The sequence below is a fragment of the Lynx rufus genome, unplaced genomic scaffold (genome assembly GCF_022079265.1).
Source record: "Lynx rufus isolate CCGP_SWC_20201006 ecotype Redwood Valley unplaced genomic scaffold, mLynRuf1.p SCAF_18, whole genome shotgun sequence".
NCBI lineage: Eukaryota > Metazoa > Chordata > Mammalia > Carnivora > Felidae > Lynx > Lynx rufus.
The window spans coordinates 7,548,614-7,565,735 of NW_025814832.1; the positions used below are offsets into that span (position 1 = coordinate 7,548,614).

At 45.1% G+C, this 17,122-nt stretch overlaps 1 protein-coding gene and 1 long non-coding RNA gene across 4 annotated transcripts in view; one reads left to right on the forward strand and one right to left on the reverse strand.

Moving 5' to 3' along the window:
- LOC124513071 (uncharacterized) overlaps nt 1-12,957 on the forward strand; it is a 35,064-nt gene extending 22,107 nt beyond the window's left edge. For all 3 annotated transcript variants that reach the window (XR_006962294.1, XR_006962293.1, XR_006962295.1), the window contains one exon: nt 12,921-12,957. This is a non-coding gene — a long non-coding RNA (uncharacterized LOC124513071). The remainder of the gene's footprint in view (nt 1-12,920) is intronic.
- MYO1D (myosin ID) overlaps nt 1-17,122 on the reverse strand; it is a 361,161-nt gene that overhangs the window by 31,017 nt on the left and 313,022 nt on the right. The gene's annotated exons all lie outside the window — the stretch shown is intronic.

Below are 17,122 nucleotides of genomic sequence, written 5' to 3' on the forward strand. Positions count from 1 at the left end.
GAGATGGGAGCGATGTGGCCACGGGCCAAGGGATGCCAGCAGCCCCCAGCAGCTGGAGGCAGCTTGGAATGGATTCTCCCCTAGGGACTCTGGAGGGAGCTCCGTCCTGTGGACACTCTGATCTGAGGTCAAAATCATTTCAGTGATAATGACTTTCGACTGCTGGCCTTCAGAAATGTGACAAAACAATTTCTGTTGTTTAAGTCATGAAGTCTGTGGTCACGTCTTACAGCAGCAATGAGAAACTTAAGATACAGTTTAGATGTGCCACTTGATGAAGCTTCTGATTCAGTTCCCACAGGCATCGTATGCTGGGACCAGTAAGAGAGAGGGACAATCATTTCCTATTATCATATTCACTATGTAGAGCCAGCATCAAAATTCTGCACACATCCGCACACACGTGCATGCACACGCACGCACACACGTGTGCATACCCCTCTCCTGGATTTGAATCAGCAACTGCTCTCATCCAGCTTTGCAGTGTTAGGTCGTTTCTGAGAGGAATTCATAGTAAATTGGAACAGGTAGCTGTGAACTGAGAAAAAGAATCATGAAGGAATCGCGGAGCCAGGGGTGGGGGTGGGGGTGGGGGGGGCGGTGCTCCCAGAAGGCATCATGGACGCACAGTGGAGACAAGAGTGGGAAGCAGAAGGCAAAGACTCACTTTAGAGGAGCAAGCAGCCTGGACAGAGGAAGCACCGCCGCCCCCCCCCCCCCCACAAGAAAAAGGAAAAGAGAAGGACTTCTTTTGCAGTTCTAAGAAGATGCTCTGTCAAGGAGAATTTATAGGGATAAAGGAATGCCTGATGAGTTTTCTTTCTATTTGAAACTCTTTTGTAGGGATAAGTGTTATAACCTTGGGAATGAGATTTACTTGAAAAAGAGGAATATGGGGACATTGAACTGCGGAGCGCGCTGTGTGAATGTGGCCAGGACAGTGTGGTGGGAGGGGGTGCTGCCTTTTGGTTGGGGGGCAACTTTGGGCTCCTGCTGCATTTTAAAGGTGGGAGGTAGGTGCCTTTAGCTTAAGGAATGATTTTGGGTTTGGGATGCTGAGGTGTTTCTGTGGTCCTTGTGAGGGAAGACACAGAAGGGGCACAGGGGGTGAGAAATCCCCCGGGTTGAGAGACGAATGCCCTGTCTGTAGTTGTGGCACCATTCCGAGAAGCTCTCCAGAGACAAGGCTCCTGACTATAGAACAGGTCCTATGCCATCTTCTGTCACACCAGCAAGCTTGGGGAACCAAGCAGCCTTCTCATTGCACACTGGCTCCACAACGTCAAGAGCTCTCCGACGTACCTACATTTCAACAATAGCGTCTGGAGTCCCTAATTCATTACTGGTCAGCATCACCTAGTGAACATTCACAGTATCCACAGCACTGGAGGTTCGTGAGGGTTTGCAGGAAAAGTGGATGGCACAGGTCTCTCTATTCTCCGGGAAGAAACAGACAAATACAAGTAAATCCAAACCCAAATGAAAACACAGGTGACAGGTGTCTCAGGTGCTGACACCAAGAGGAAGTAGCAAAGAACCCAGAGGATCTGTATTCACCGAGCCCCCATTTATACTGTATCTGTGGTCTTGAAGAGTCACAGAACTGCTTTAAGTCTTTCTAGCCATCTGTAAAATGGGTTTACTAGAATAACAAATGGCTCAGATTGTTAAAAGAGCTAAATGAGATAATGAATACAAAAGCCATCTATTTATTTGATTTTATTTTTTCGTAATCTCTACACCCAACGTGGGGCTTGAACTCACAACCTTGAGATTGAGAGTCACACGATCCACTGAGCCAGGGGGTGCCCCTGAAAGCACTTTTAAAACATTAACTGTGGTCTTAACATATGTTACAATGTATAGCATAAGGAAATATTAAGAAACTTACACTGAGGAGGGTAGAAAAATGATAGATGGTTAGTGTAGTTCCAAGAATATCATAATTTCCTTGTGACTCATCAGGACACTCTGGGACAATAATTAGAGCTATCGTTCAAGAGAAAAGAACATCTTGATATTGAGCATAGTCCACATGGGGGTTGGTCTGCCGCCTTCTTTTGGTGCTGTCTTCTTTCCCTTTGGAGAACTGACGCACCCCTACTCCAACCATGGGCGCAGCCGCCCATCACAGCGCCTCGCTCCCCGGCCTCAGGGCACGTGATCTGGACCCTACTCCCTGGCCTCAGTGCTGGAGCCAGGGTGGAGGGCACGTGATCCAATGTGGGCCACTCACAGACTTTCCTTGGAGGATTCATATATTTGAATGAGGCAAGCTTTCCCCTTTCCTTTAGGTTGCTATGCTGGCATAATGCAAGCCTGGAGCGGCCTATGGCCGACAGTTCCCCTGTGTAGAAGCAGCCTGTGGTAGGACAGAATGAGGCCAACACACAGAGACTGGGGAGTCGGGTTAGGGGAAGAAAAAGGATCTTGACAGCAAGCAAGTCCTTAGCGCTAGTGCTTAAACCCCCAGGGTCCTTCACCTCCCAGTTCCTTCCAGGATATTCAATTTCGGGTTTCAACTGGTCACGTCATCTGAAAGAGTTCTGATTTATATAGTGGGCTTACTCGGCGATACTACATAAACCCCGACGAAGGGCAAGTAAGAATGTTGTTGGAAAAAGATTCTACAAAGGTCATTGTTTTCCCGGAAAAAAAAGGGGGGGGGGAATCAGCTCAGCATTTAGAGATATTAATCCCCAATTTTCTAAACCTGGCTCAGCACTAACATCCTTGGGTATTAATCAAACAAAAAGGCCATGTGCATGCATTATGATGCATGCCAGCAGAAGCATTCAGTGAAGGTTTGACCAGATTATTTTAATACCTGACAAGCACGATCAGCACAGGGGAGTGAATTCAAAATATACACAGACGGTAACGCTGAAACGTGCAAGAGAGTGACTGGGACAACGTTTAAGCTTCTGGAGTATTAAGCACCAGATACTATATTTCTTCTGGTTTGCTTACCGAACAGGGAAAATTCGTGCCTCTACAGTAGGATCAGGAACCACAAAACGGTACTTAGAGGTGACTGCACTTGAAGCTTATACTTGCTGTCCGTGGTTACCTCGCTGCCCGGCTGCAGACTGCCATTAGCAAAGAGCCCAACTGGTGTGGAGTGGGATCCAATCCGTTGTGCTCCTCTAGGAGGAGAACACTCTGGAGGTCCCGCACTGCACCATCCCTGCCTTCAATATGGCCACTGAGAACCGCACGGACAACTTCCAGTCTAAGTGCTGAGAAGGCAGCTGTCTGGAGCAAGTATCAGAGACAAAGGAAGGATAAAAATGTGAATGGTTTTCTGACCTCCATCTCCATTTTATTGATCAACCAGGTACATTCTGCCTTCTCCTGAGCTACTATGAAGTTTCTATTTGCTGTTAATTGTGACCACGAAGTGACAGGAATTTAGGAATTAAGAGATTGCTCACAGCAAATGAAAGAGTGTAGAGCCAACATCTTATGATGACCCATGGCCTTAAAAGGGGTGCCCAGAGTGGGATACTTGGGTTACTTTAAGAAGCATAGATGGGAGAATATTAAAAGTTGAGGACAACCATTATTAGGTGGCTAGTGTCACACAAAAATTTTTTTTTTGTCTTTTTTAAAGTTTATTTTTGAGACAGAGAGAGTGTGAGTGGGGGAAGGGCAGAGACACAGGGGGAGAGAGGGAGAATCCCAAGCAGGCTTCATGAGGTCAGTGTGCAGAGCCTGACGTGGGGCTCAAACTCATGAAACCATGAGATCACGACCTGAGCTGAAATCAAGAGTCGGACGGCCCAAACCTTGGACTGAGCTGGCTTCTGGACACCTCCTCTTGGGTAGGAGGCCGTCGGGGTTACTGTGCAATCACCCGCCCAACTGCTCAAGCCTGATGCCTCCAGATGCTCCTTGACTCCACCTTCTTTCTTTCTTTCTGCAGCAATCCTGTAGATTTTTACCTTCTAAATCTCTTCCAGAACCACCTTGCCTCCCTTAATCCTTACTGCCACCTATCCAGACTTGCATCGCATCTCACCAAAATTCCTGTAACAGCTTCCTCTCTGCTCTCCCTGCCTCCCAGCCCCTCTTCAAGCTGCAACCAGAAGGATCTTACTAAAACATGAATGTGTGAGTTACAAATCTGATCTCTTGCCTGAAACCCTCCTTCTGTTTCTCATTGGCCTCAGGAAGGGGTCTGAACTCCTTCCAGTGTCTCTGGGCCCTGCTTCCCTCTCCAGTTACGGGCTTGTCACTCTCTGCCCAGCTGGCTCAACTATTTTCAGTTCCTCCATGCACCAGGCGCTCTGTCCCCTGCTGGATTTCACACTTGCTTTTCTGTTTGTTAGCACACTCTTTCCTCTAAGATCCTTCCCTAGTTGAAGTTTATGCTAAGGAAATAATCTGCAATGTCAACAGATACTTACTACAGGATGCTCACAATATAATATAATATAATATAATATAATATAATATAATATAATATCCTGCACATATTATAACAAAAAATTTGGAAACTTCCAAAATGCCCAGAAAACACAGAGCATGAACAGGGCAGGGAGGCAGAGAGAGAGGGAAACCCAGAATCCGAAGCAGGCTCCAGGCTTTGAGCTTTAGCACAGAGCCTGATGTGGGGCTTGAAGCCACAAGCCGTGAGATCATGACCTGAGCCAAAGTCAGATGCTCAACCGACTGAGCCACCCAGGTGCCCCCAGAAAACACATTATATAAACAATTTTAAACATCTGCACAAAGTTTTGTGTTAATGGGAAATTACTCGAGTCATGTAACTTTCCAAAACTTCATAGATATTAAAATAAGAGTGCAGGGGTGTCTAGACGGCTCAGTCAGTTGAGTGGCTGACTTCGGCTCAGGTCATGATCTCATGGTTTGTGAGTTCGAGCCCCGTGTCGGGCTCTGTGCTGACAGCTCAGAGCCTGGAGCCTGCTTCGGATTCTGTGTCTCCCTCTCTCTCTGCCCCTCCCCTGCTCATGCTCTGTCTCTGTCTCTCTCTCTCAAAAATAAACATTAAAAACAATTTAAAAAATAAAGTAAGAGTGTAGTTATTTTTGCATGACAACATTATTGGTGATTTAAATTTTTTCTTTAGATTTTTTTTGTTTTCCAAAAACAAAATTTACCCACGAACATGGAGCAATTACTTTCATAATCTGGAAAACACACACACACAGTTTTTATAGCTTTGTATCATTTTTAAAAAGAACATCTATGAGCAAGGTTATATGAATGTAGATGTAAACAAGGTGAGGATCCCTTTTCTCAGGGAGAATGTGGAAAGTTTAAATCCTTAAGTAGGACGGTATCTAGAAGCTTTCAGTGAGTCCTGCAATAATCTGTTGCAAAGGGGGAAGTAAAAAAACAAAAACAAAAACAAAAAAAACCCAACACGGCTGAAGAGTTTGGGGGAAGTTTCTGCTAATGTACCACGGACAAATGCTAGGGCTAATATTAACTCCTCATTTTGGGACGTGTGTTTCCGTTCCTGAAAAAAATCCCCCCCCCCTTCCTTTTTACCCCCTGTGGATATGGGCACATGTTTTGGTGGTGTTGAACCAACCAGCTGGAGGGCCACAAGAAGAAATGAATGGAGTGAGCAGAATATGGTGAACTCTCCAAATCCCCAGCTGTGATGCTTCAGTCAGCAGGGAACAACAGGTGTCGTCCTTGTCAGTCTGTGTGACCAACTACAGACAGAGAATGGAAAGTTAACACACAGAAGTTTTTGTTCTCCAGAAAAATGAAAATCATTCAGCCAAGTCCATACAGCTGTATCTCGTGGCCATTTGCGATCTGTTAGTCTTTGCAAAGTAACGGGAGGCATTTAGTGTGGGCCTGAGAATATTACATACAAGGGGGAGTTTCCCACTGAAATAAGAAGCATGGATGCTGTTTCCATGGAAGGTTCCTGTCTAAATTAAATCTGGAGTTTAACCCACAAGCAGTGGTAGAAGAAAATGGTATACTTTTGGGAAAACAAGACAAAACTTTTAGCTTACACAAAGATGGCATTTTAAAGCATAAAATGAAAATACAGCAACTTTTGCTCACTTAACTGCTGATTAAATTGTCACTTTATACGCTGTGGAAAACGGTATGGAGTTTCCTCAAAAAGTGAAAAATAAAACTACTCTCTGATCCAGCAATTGCGCTACTAGGTATTTACCCAAGGAATACTAAAATACGAATTCAAAGGGATACACGCACCCCTATGTTTCTAGCAGCACTAATTACAACAGCCAAGATATGGAAGCAGCTCAAGTGTCCACCGACTGATGAGCTGGTAAAGATATGGTGTACCCACAATGGAATATTATTCAGCCATAAAAAAGAATGGAATCTTGCCATTTGCAATGACATGGATGGAGCTGGAGAGCATAATGCCAAATGAAATAAGTCAGTCAGAGAAAGAGAAATACCATATGTGGAATTTAAGAAACAACACAAATGAGCAAAAGGAAAAGAGAGAGAGAGAGAGAGAGAGAGAGAGAGAGAGAGGCAAACCAAGAAACAGACTCTTAACTGTAGAGAACAAACTGACGGTTACCAGAGGGGAGGCTGGTGGGGGCATGGAGGAAATAGGTGACAGGGATTAAGGAGTGTGCTAGTCGTGATGAGCACTGGGTGATTAAGATGCAAACTTTAAAAAGTGTTTTTAAAAGTGAAAAAGATTCACTTTCTGACCTACCACAGAGCATTTGCTGCAAAGCATATAGTAAATAACTAAGTAATCGAGTAAATAATTTAACAACAAAGATTTCAGTCTCTTTGAAGGGAGGGAAACGATACATTGTGCTTATACAGTATTTATATAAAAGCCTATAACATTGAGATAATACCTTTGGGGATCTCAGAGTGTTTCCCTCCAGAAGCAAGGTTGTAGCAACTCGAGGGGGAAGGGCAAATTTCTTTCTTACACTTAACTCTCTTCCTGCAGTCTGTACTCAGTCCTGAGAGGCAGAGCCCAGAGAGAGGCAGGGGAGCAGAGCGGAGTTAAGGTCTCCAAGGCTACAGACTTGGGTTCTGCTATTTTCTGGGCCTGGTGCAAATGAAATCACAAGTCATAACTTGATGAGGGGAAACAAAAGAAGATCCTAATGTGTCAAGTCATTTAAAACTGCAAACTGAGTTTTATTATTGCAGCTGGATAAAATGAGTAGGCTCTTATAGGTTTAGATATTAAAAGGAACCATAAATATGGATGTGTGGGTTAAGTAAGTGATGAATCGTCAGGCTGGCTTAATTTCTCAGATTTTTTTTTTTAAAGTTTATTTTATTTTGAGAGAGAGAGAAGGTGTGAGCAGGGGAGGGGCAGAGAGAGAGGGAGAGAGACAGAATCCCAAACAGGCTCCGCACTGTCAGTGCAGAGCCCAATGTGGGGCTCGAACCCACGAACCGTGAGATCATGCCCTGAGCCGAGATCAAGAGTTGGACGCTTAATGACTGAGCCACCCAGGCGCCCCAATCTCCAGATTTTTATTTATGCATTTATTTATTTGTTTATTTTTAATGTTTATTTTGGAGAGAGAGACAGAGAGAGAGAGAGAGAGCGAGCGAGCGAGCAGGGGAGGGTCAGAGAGAGAGACACACACACACACACAGAATCCAAAGCCGTCTCCAGGGTCTGAGCTGTCAGCACAGAGCCTGGCGTGGGGCTTGGACCCACAAAATGTGAGATCATGACCTGAGCCAAAGTCAGACGCTTAACTGACTGAGCTACCCAGGTGCCCCTCCATTTCCCAGATTTTCATATGGATAATTCTTTTTTTTTTTTTTAATTTTTTTTTTCAACATTTATTTATTTTTGGGACAGAGAGAGACAGAGCATGAACGGGGGAGGGGCAGAGAGAGAGGGAGACACAGAATCGGAAACAGGCTCCAGGCTCTGAGCCATCAGCCCAGAGCCCGACGCGGGGCTCGAACTCACGGACCGCGAGATCGTGACCTGGCTGAAGTCGGACGCTTAACCGACTGCGCCACCCAGGCGCCCCTCATATGGATAATTCTAAAGGCAAGGCCAGTTTATTAGTTGCTTAGAATTACATTTGAGTTGGAAAAAAAAATGACAGTATGAATAAAGAAAATACTAGTATGCCATATATATTTCATTATCAAGTTTGAATTATATCTTGGAATCTGATCTGGGTCTGATCTGTAGAATTTCCCACTTGACACCCTTAAACATTGGCAATGTTCCAACAATTGTTACTGACTTCTTTTAAGCTTCATTACTCAGGATTTCATTTTGGTGGTTTGAAAAAAAAGTCCCATGGATTGCATCCTTTCACAGTTAGAAATCGAAGGGTTCACACTTCTTGTCAGCAGGAAGTGGAGGTTGGGAAGAATTCTATTTTTGGAGTTGAAAGGCCACCTTTGACCCAGAAATGTGCGGTTGGATGAAAGCTGTTTCTCTGTTCTGTCTTACTTGATTTACCCAAGAAATGGAGAAACGTACAAGAGTACAACTTCAGCAGACTTGTTTCCTCTTAGGGCTCCGACATAGGCCCATATCAACCACATCTCAAGAATTTGAGATTTTCAGGTGTTTATTTTGGTCTTGTGTGACCCATGTAACAGTCATTTAAATTATTCAAAAGCTTCCAAATTGAAATCCTGACTGTCTTCCAAGATATAAAGGTCAGAATTTATTCTTCTAAGTCAGGGGATGGGAAAAAAAGGCCCATGGGCCAAATCTGGCATACTGCTTGATTTTATTAAAAAAATTTTTTTTAATGTTTATTCATTTTTGAGAGAGAGACGTAGCACAAGCAGGGGCGGGCAGAGAGACAGAGAGGGAGACACAGAATCTGAACCAGGCTCCAGGCTCTGAGCTGTCAGCACAGAGCCTGATGTGGGGCTCAAACCCACAAACTGTGAGATCATGACCTGAGCTGAAGTCAGATGCCCAACCAACTGAGCCACCCAGGTGCCCCTACTGCTTGATTTTAAATAAAGTTTTATTGGAATACAGATATGTCTGCTATTCATTTACATATTATCTATCGATGCTCTTTGTGCCCTAATGGAAGAGTCAAGTACTTGTAATAAAGATTGCATGGTCTGCAAAGCCTAAAATATTTACTATCTGGCTCTTTACTGAAAATGTTTGTCTACTCCTGGCCCTGATGAGAAATTGAGGAATTAAAGAGAAGGTCTATAGAAATAGTGACGTTAAAGAGCAGGCGCTACAAATGCCAGTATCATAAATGATTAGTTTTTGGGGCACCTGGGTGACTCAGTCAGTTAAGCACCCAACTTTGACTCCGATCATGATCTCATGGTTCATGAGTCTGAACCCCATGTCGGGCTCTCTGCTGTCAGCACAGAGCCTGCTTCAGATCATCTGTCCCCCTCTCTTTTTGCCCCTCCCCCCTTGCTCTCTCTTTCAAAAATAAGTAATTTTTATTTATTTTTTTTATTAAAAAATTTTTTTAACGTTTCTTTATTTTTGAGACAGAGAGAGACAGAGCATGAACAGGGGAGGGGCAGAGAGAGAGAGGGAGACACAGAATAGGAAGCAGGCTCCAGGCTCTGAGCGGTCAGCACAGAGCCCGACGCGGGGCTCGAACCCATGGACCGTGAGATCATGACCTGAGCCGAAGTCAGATGTTCAACCGACTGAGCCACCCAGGCTCCCCTCAAAAATAAGTAATTTTAAAAAAACGTTTAGTTTTTAGAGTCTAATTACTTTATATAATGGCATGAGATGTATCTGTGACAAACAACATATTAAGATTCTATGAAATAAAGTCTTTTTTAAAGTTTATTTATTTTTAGAGAAAGAGAGCAAAAGAGAGTAAGCACATGAGTGGGGGAGGGGCAGAGAGAGAGAGAGAGAGAGAGAGAGAGAGAGAGAGAGAGACAGAGGGAATCTGAAGCAGGTTCCAGGCTCTGAGCTGTCAGCACAGAGCCTAATGTGGGGCTCCATCTCATGAACCGTGAGATCATGACCTGAGCCGAAATCAAGAGTTGGACACCTAACCGACTGAGCCACCCAGGTGCCCCTGAAACGAATAGTTTGGACTGAGGGCCACTAAGTAACACAGGTGTCAGGAGAGAAAGAAATGACTCCATAGGGAAGGAAATGTAATCCTAGTATACTACTTGGCACCAAAAGAAACAATGTTTATAAAATTATAGAAATATAAATCCTAGTTAGGGGTTTCAGCTTTAGAGTCAATCATCAAAGTATAACACAATGTAAATATTAACGATGTAAACCTGTAGGTGTCAAAAGTTCAAGCAGGGACAGTTACATCTTCCTCCTTTGACACGGTGGTTGGTTAAGAGAGGTCATGTCTGAAGTTGATGGAGCATGAAAAAGAGATTCTTGTATGTTTTTGTATTTCACCGATTCCAAAACTCATACTTTTTTTCCTGGCCTTTAATATCTTTGAAACCGGAATGCTCCTTACTCTTGGCAGTACTTTAATGTTTCTTTATTAAAAAAATTTTTTTTTAAATGTTTATTTTTGAGAGACAGAGACAGAGACAGAGCGCAAATGCGGGAGGGACAGAGAGAGAGACAGAGAGAGAGAGAGAGAGAGAGAGAGAGAGAGAGAGAGAGAGACAGACATAATCTGAAGCAGGCTCCAGGTTCTGAGTTGTCAGCACAGAGCCTGACGCAGGGCTCCAACTCACGAGCCATGAGATCATAACCTGAGCCAAATTTGGATGCTCAACTGACAGCCACCCAGGCGCCCCATTGACAACGCTTTAAAAGTATAATTGTTTCTCAAAAATTAAACTTAAAAAATAAGGTATAATTGTCAGCATTATTTTTCCTTGGGGGAATATAAAATAGTGGTGCATCTTATTACAGATGGCATCTTACATCTGATTATATGGTATTTTGAACTGTAAAAGCAACAAAGAATAAACAGAAGGTAATGAAAAAACTAACAATAATTGGAAGGAAATAAACCATCATCTTTTACAGTCAAAGGTCAATCTTATGTCTAAATATGAGAAATTAAAAAGATGACAGTATAGCATGTTGTTTATATATTCATTTTATTTCATTATTTTTTTAAAGATTAAAGTAATGTCTACAACCAACATGGGGCTGGAACTCCCAACCCTGAGATCAACAGTCCCACGCTCCACAAACTGAGCCAGCCAGGTTCCCCTTTCACTTTAAACCCATCCACTATTTGATTTTTTAAAAACCACATTGTATTAGTTTCTTGCAGCTGCTGCGACAAATTACCACAAAGCTGCTGGTATACATGCATTCTCTCCAACGGTTCTGGAGGCCAGAAGTCTGAAAGCAAGATGTCACCAAGGCCACGTTCCTCCCAAGGCTCTAGGGTTCCCTGCCTCTGCTGGATTCTGGGGGCTGTGTCACTCCAACCTCTGCCTCTGTCCTCACCACCCCCTTCTCTGGGTGTGTCAAGCCTCCCTCTGCCTTTGTCTCATAAGCACATTTGTAGTGGCATTTAGGACCCACTTGGATAATCCAGGGTAATCTCCTAATTTCAAGATCCTTAATTTAATTATATTTGCAAAGACCTTTCTTTCAAATAACTAATACTCACCAGTTCTAGGGATTAGGACATGGACATATCTTTGGGAGCCATTATTAGCTTACCCATGCATTAGTTTGATTTTTTAAAAATATAAATCTTGGGGCACCTGGGTGGCTCAGTTGGTTAAGCATCCGATTTCAGCTCAGGTCATGATCTCATGGTTTGTGAGTTCGAGCCCCACATCAGACTGTGCTGACAGCTCAGAGCCTGGAGCCTGCTTCAGATTCTGTGTCTCCCTCTCTCTCCGCCCCTCCCCCGCTCATGCTCTGTCTCTTGCAGTCTCTCAAAAATAAATAAATGTTAAAAAAATTACAGAAAAATTATAAATCTTGTCATTCTACAACTTGAAGTCCTTTGGTAGCACTCATAACTTCTAGGATCAAGTTCAAATGATGTATTGGTTAAAATTAGTCTCTACACCAAAAGCACAAAACACAAGAGAAAAACAGATCCACTGGACTTTAAAATTAAAACTTTTTGTACTTTAAAGGACACCATTGAGAAAGTGAAGAGACAACTCACAGAACAGGAGTGAATATTTGCAAGTCATATCTGATAAGGAACTCGTATCTAGAATATACAAAGAACTCTTTAAAAAAATTTTTTTAAACTTATTTTGAGAGAGAGAGCGAGAGAGAGAGAGCGCATGCAAGTGGGGGAGGGGCAGAGAGAGAATCCCAAGCAGGTTCCACGCTGTCACCTCAGAGCCCGATGTGGGGCTCGAACTCACAAACAGTGAGATCATGACCTGAGCTGAAACCAAGAGTCGGACACTTAACTGACAGAGCCACCCAGGTGCCCCAGGATATACAAAGAAGTCTTTGAGCTACATAATAAAAAGATATAATGATTTAAAAATGGGCAAAGGATTGGGGCACCTGGGTGGCTCAGTTAAGCGTCTGACTTCGGCTCAGGTCGTGATCTCATAGTTCATGGGTTTGAGCCCTGTATCAAGCTCTGTGCTGACAGCTCAGAGCCTGGACCCTGCTTCAGATTCTGTTTCTTTCTCTCCCTCTGCCCCTCCCATGCTCGTGTTCTCTCTCTCTCTCTCTCTCAAAAATTAACATTAATAAATTTATAAATGGGCAAAGGATCTAAATAGACATTGCTTTAAAATGATATAAAAATGGCCAATAAATCCATGAAAAGATGCTCTACATCATTAGTCATCAGGAAAATGCAAATAAAACCACAAAGATACAGTTCATACTGACTAGGATGGTGGTGATAAGAAAGACAGTACCCAGTGTTGGTGAGGAATAGAGACACTGGAACCCTCCTACACTGTTGGTGGAAATGTAAAAGGGGTGCACCTGCTTCGGAAAATAATGTGGCAGTACCCCATAAAGTTAGACACGGAGCTACCACATGACCTTGTAATCTCACTCCTAGGTATATACCTGAGCAAAATGAAAACAAGTCCACACGAAAACTTCTACAGGAATGTTCATAGCAGCATTATTCATAATAGCCCCAAAGTGGAAACAACTCAAACGTCCATCGACTGACAAATGGATAAACAAAATGTAAGTATATTCATACACTGGAATATTATTTGGCAATAAAAAGGAGGTACTGACAGGACACACTGCTACGGCATACGTGGACCCTGAAAACATGATGCTCAGTGAAAGAAACCAGTCCCAAAGGACTCCATTGGATGAAACGTCTCGATAGGCAAATCTATAGTGACAGAAAACAGACTGGTGGTTGCCTGGGGTTGGGTAGGGGTTTAGAGGCATTGGTGTGTGTGGGGGGGTGACTGTCAAAGGGTATGGGCCTTCTACTTGGGGCGAGGAAAACATTCTAAGTTGATAAGTGGATCGTGCACAATTCTGAATGTACTAAAACCCACTGAATTGTACTGAATTTACACTGAGTGTAAAACCCACTCAGGCTCTGACTGAGTGAAGTGAATGGCCTGTGAGTTACAGCTCAGTGAAGCTCTTCATGTCCAGATAGACAGTCTATAGCCTCAGAGGGTCCACGCTCCAGTCCCAGCCCCAAGAGAACGTGCAGGTGGACAAGAGAGGGCATGCGTGCAAAGCCTTCACAGTCTCTGGCACGAGGTAGATCCCCTACACGTGCAGCCGTTACCCACCTGACATTTGAAGCTTTATAGCACTCGGCCCCTGCCGATCCCTGGCCCCCTTCCACCACTTCAACCCTCCTTTCGGGCAGTCTCCACACCCCCTCCCACCCCACACGAAGTTATCCTTAGAGCCCCTTGAAACAGCGTCAGCACATCCTGCTCTTACTAGAATGCTCCTTTCCCCCTGCCTCCCCCGGCTAATTCCTCCTTTCTTCCCCTTCCGTTTCCTCAGCTTTCTCTCTTCCAGAAGCTTCCCCCCTGTAGGCTCCGAAGACCGCCCTATCCTTGGCTCCGGGTCAGCCGTTGTTCCTCTCGGCTCCCACAGCTGCCGGCACACCTCTGGATGACGGCGCTTACCATTCTGGATGGCATCTGTCCACCTGCCTCAGGTCTCATTCGTCTTTACGTGCTCGGGCCCAGCACAGCGACACAGGGTAAGGAATGGCAGTGCCGAACAGCCACCAGGACTACACAGACTCATCGTAGCAGCCGGCAGTCTGGCAAAAGCTCTCCTAGGGAAAGGGGAGGTTTCCCCCTCGCTCTCTGGACTGGAGAGCTCCCCTGTTTCTCTGGCACAACTGCTCTGGTGCCCGGGCTTACGCGCACGCGTGTGCAGACTTGCCCCAGGGCCCGCTTCCCACAGAGTGGCAGGGAAATGGGGCACACTGCCTTTCCTGTGACACCGGTCAAGCCCTCTCCAGCTGTGCCCCTGTGAGTTTATTAACACTTTACTGACGCACGTGTTCAGACGTGTGTACTTAACGGGAAGGGACGTCTGAAGAGCACACACGGCACAATGTTTACACCTTGCAGCATATGGAAAATACGTTCGCAAAGCCTGTAGGAGGCAATGCTCAAAAAGAGCCGACAGTCTGGGGACAAGAAGGAATGACTACTTTCTGAATACTCCCCCCATCATAAGCACAGTCAGTAATCCGCCTGGTGAGGTCTGTGTGAAATGCCCCGTGACACTCAGAAGCGGCGGGTGCCCCAGCCCAGACGCATCCAAGCCAGGGCGGCATGGTGTGGGCAGCAAATACCACGGGAAACTGGGTGCAGTGATCTTTATCTCCACTCCAAGATGGATTTATCTATCCCTGAGAGTTTAAACACAAGGGCTGCCATGTTGCACGGCTCCAGGGCTGCCCTTCCTATCACTGCCGAAGTGACAGGCGCCCCGTAAGATGGTGCACGGCAGTCTGTGTAGCCGTCAGAGGTGGCCTTGTTAACTCTTGATCACATAACCCTATGCATATTAAAGCAAAAAGGGCATGCTTATTTTCATATGACACTGGTCTCTTATTTTATTATTTTCTTAACAAAACTGTCCAAATTGTCCACATGACTTAATGAAACAGCGATGTATTTTAAAGGAACCTCCAAACACGAGGAGGGTGTAGTTGGTAAAAACTTGCGTTATTAGCCACATTGTAGGGCAGCATTCTTAGCAAACGCAAGCAACCTTCTCCTGTCCCATGTATTTTGTTGGTTAGGGTTAGAAAAACAGTGAAAGGCCACTGAGCTCTCAGGCACCCAGGAAAATACGCTAGATGTCATTTCTGAAAGTCAGCACCTTTGCATCTCGACAAATGAGAGTCAATGACACATCCTTCCAAGGTGTGCCAGTCAGGCAACTGCTTGTCCTTATCTTTATTGAAACAGAAAAGGATCAATACTGGCACGTGCATGTCACATCCCCCTTCTATGTTCTACGCTATTCTAAGAGTATTTTTAGTTCGCTGTGATTTTCCTGTCTCTAAACTCCCTCTCCTCCTTGTAACTGTGTGCAGACTGGTCCACCGGCCTCAGGATACCTACCTGGGGTCACTGCTTAATGTAGGAGGGGGAATCTGTCCACCTTGTGAGGTCCCATTAAGTTGCACCTCCTCTCTGACCTCTTCCCCCTGAAGGCCCTGGCCCGGACTCTGCACCTCTCTTTACGCAAAGTGGATGAGAACATGGGCCGAGTTGGAGAGGATGAAGCAGAAATCCTGACTCTGCCACTTACTAATCACGGGCACCTCTGGCGAGTGACGTGGCCTCTCCAGGTCTCAGTTCTGTCATTTGAAAAGTGGGGGCAACACCCATCTTGGGGGGCTCTTAGAGGGCGCAAGGAGAGAGCGCATGTAAAGCAGGTGGCACGGTGGTCATGGCCGGCAGTCAAGAAACCGCAGCACGTCTCTTTCCTTCTGAATGTATTCTGTCCCTGTTATTGGACTGTGAACACTTTGAGGGGTCAAATATTTACCCAACTAATGGGGAAATGGATGTGAGAGGAATGGAGTACCATTCTGCTTCCTGCCACCAAGGCGCTCCCGAGGAATCATGGCCACTCCCTCACTTGTGTCCCGACCTGGCCCCTGGTTGATCGACCAGACTGCGGCTGTGTTATCCCGGCAGCCAGATAGTAGATTTACATTAGCAAAGACAGCAAGGTATGGAAGGTTAATTATGATTCATTCTTATTGTGATACATTACCTCTCAGTTCAAATTTTATATGCAACTGACCAAATGAATGACACCACTGATTTCTGATGGTATCCACATGATTTTTTTTTTTTGTTCCATATTCTCTCTCTCTCTCTCGCTCTCTCTCTGTACAACACTGAAGAATGGAAGTAGGGTCACAAGCTCCCCCCCACCCCCCACTTCTGTTTGTATGCTCTGTGAATTTAAGGTCTGTTTCCTTTTCCTTAGATTTTTCTAAACGACATGGGATACTGGGGGGTACGGAAGCCCCTGGACTAGATTGCTATGATCATTAATTTCATTAGGCTGGATCAGGGCGAGCTTATAATGAAGACTCTAGGGATTCTCACACTCTCAGAATAGCAGGCACTGAGGCCCTCACAGACCACGTGGCTGCACGTTCAGGCACGGATTCCCTCCCCTTGGCACGCCCGCCTTGCAACACCCAGCTTGTCTGCGTGTCGGCCCTGGCTGCATGGACAGAAATGGCTCTCCCACTATGGATTTAGGCACTTTGGGGGCTGAACAGGAGCTCATCCGCTCTCTGCTTTTCCTTTGGAATTCAGTAATGAACTCATTAAATCGCCAACTTGTTGTGACAGGAAGTCATTCAGATGCTGATGCTATTGCCATGGAAACCATCCCTCGGCTTGGAACTCTGTCTGTCTCTGCCGAGGAGCACTCTGGCTCCGTAATTACTGTCATCCCCAAATAACACGGAGCCATCATGGTTCTGAGCAAGTCCAGAAGCAGGGGCATACACAGACTCTCTTCTGCTTTCAGATGAATCCTTGTTGGTTTAAGTATTTTTAGCACACATTTCTGTTCTGTGCCAGTTGTCTTTTTCTTTCCTACATGCTGGCTCCTTTCCAGCACCTTTCCTAGAGAAGCAGACAAAGGATTTTTTCGGGGATGATAGCTGTCAGGAATACTGTTTAAAGAGAGCCTACCGCTTTCCCCAAATCTCTGTGCTTCCAAATATGGAAAAATGAATTCTCCTGCCTTTTAGGAGGAACCCCAAGAAAGGAAAGC